The 1,834-nt window shown below is 37.6% G+C and overlaps 1 protein-coding gene across 1 annotated transcript in view; it reads right to left on the bottom strand.

Annotated features, from left to right (window-relative positions):
• Window positions 1–1,498: 1,498 nt before the first annotated feature.
• Window positions 1,499–1,834, bottom strand: part of LOC105270862 (myrosinase 1) — a gene marked incomplete in the record, with an annotated part of 4,037 nt that continues 3,701 nt past the window's right edge. The window contains 2 exon segments of the mRNA XM_011312082.1: window positions 1,499–1,580; window positions 1,680–1,834.

The following is a 1,834-nucleotide window of genomic DNA, read 5'->3' as shown; positions in this document are numbered from 1 at the left end:
AAAATTTCCTATTTCAAGTGCCTGACACAGAAAATCGTTATTTAAATCCCGATCTCCACCCGGAGCTCAACAAATCCAGGAGTGAAATTGTTTAAAAAATCGGGTTGAACAAACATTTATGAGAGCCCGAGACTCTGGATATTTCCAAAAATAAAATCGCCAGCGGAATAAATAAAATCCAGCGGTAATAGGATTACAAATCACTGGATTACAATTGGCGGAGGAAATGAAGAAAATTGAAATTATTTTCGGATAACGATTGAGTCAGACGGAGTAATTGTTACATCACAGGGTAAAGAGATTGAAAAATCCTTTTCTCGTGCCAAAAATACGGAAAGAAGAAAGATAATTCTGTTCTACAGCAAGAGGTCGTCGAACCGTACGAAAAATCGAGTGAAAAATCGATTCGATAAATCGAGATAATGAAAAAAATGAACCGTTACCTTTTTTCGGTCTTCACTTGCACTCGATTTAATCGCACAATTGCACTTATCACACAAAAACGAGAGATTAAATTTGGGGTACGTCAAACTGGGGGGAGCGATCGTTCGTTTGTTAATAATTAAATTAAAAAATAGCCGGTTCGCGTCGAGGGGCTAGAACAGACTGACTTCCATGGAACCATTGGTTCTGGATGCTGGCGACCATCGGCGCCGCCGTATTTTATATTTAACTTTGGCATCACTCGAACATTCGACTGAATGTCTTCAACGAAAAGCTCTGGTTTCCTTTAATCGCAGGACAAATTCAATTGATTTTTTATTAATCTAGTACATGTCAGGAAAATCGCCGATGCGAATTGTCGACTCGAAACCACCGAACACCAGAAATCTCCTGTGACTGTCAATCGTCACTACAGCTTTGGCAACTTCAAACTTCCCCACAACCTGTGGCCCACAATTAATCAACAAATTAATTCCTCAATAATTTATAATAACCGAATTCCACTAACATTCAAAATATTAGATGAGAGACGAAGGATCGGAGGATATGAAATAAAATAAAACGAGTGATGAGTGTAAATGAATTAATTATTTTATTATTTTATTATAACTGACAGAAATTGTTAATGACTCTGACCATTTTTTCATTCAAATCGATGATTTCAACGGCTCCAGTGCCCGTTCCTCCAGCGATGACTAGATTTCCATGTGGATCTCCATCAAAATATTGAACCACATAGAGAAATTCACCATCAAGTGTTGTTGGACGATTCCTAGGAATAATTGTCTCCATCAATCTTCCACCGGTCATATCCCACAGCTGGAGACTTCCCTCGACCGTCCATGACCCAGTTATAATTTTGGTCCCCTAAAATCAAAATAATTCAAAACCCAATGATCGGCTATTTGCAATAATAATGATGATGGGTCTCCGTTATTTATTAATAAAACGGTCTGAGTTCACTATTTAATTTTAAACATCGATCCATGCCAAGATGTGCGATGACCAATTAGTCGTGTGGGCGAATGAATCAATGGAATTTATAGATCAATTACGTGAACGTCTAGGGCATCACCGCAAATGTGAGGCCCTTTTATCGATCTTATCGATCCTTTATCGATTCTTCTGTCCCAGATCTGAAAAATTATTTATTAATATTCGGAAATAAATTATTCGAATTATTCATTTATTGAAATTCATTAATTGGATCACTCCGTTGGTATACATGTAATTACTGGGTAATTACTGATGATTTTTTATTCGTTTTTACCCGAACTGTGTCGTCCCATCCACCGGAAAGAATTAATTCCGGAAAATTTTTGTGGAATTTAGCAGCGAATATTCTCATTCTGTGAAATTTTTCCACTCTCTCCTCCATCGGGCGACCCAT

The sequence above is a fragment of the Fopius arisanus genome, unplaced genomic scaffold (genome assembly GCF_000806365.1).
Source record: "Fopius arisanus strain USDA-PBARC FA_bdor unplaced genomic scaffold, ASM80636v1 scaffold00096, whole genome shotgun sequence".
NCBI classification, from domain to species: domain Eukaryota; kingdom Metazoa; phylum Arthropoda; class Insecta; order Hymenoptera; family Braconidae; genus Fopius; species Fopius arisanus.
This window is presented reverse-complemented; position numbering and strand designations above follow the sequence as displayed.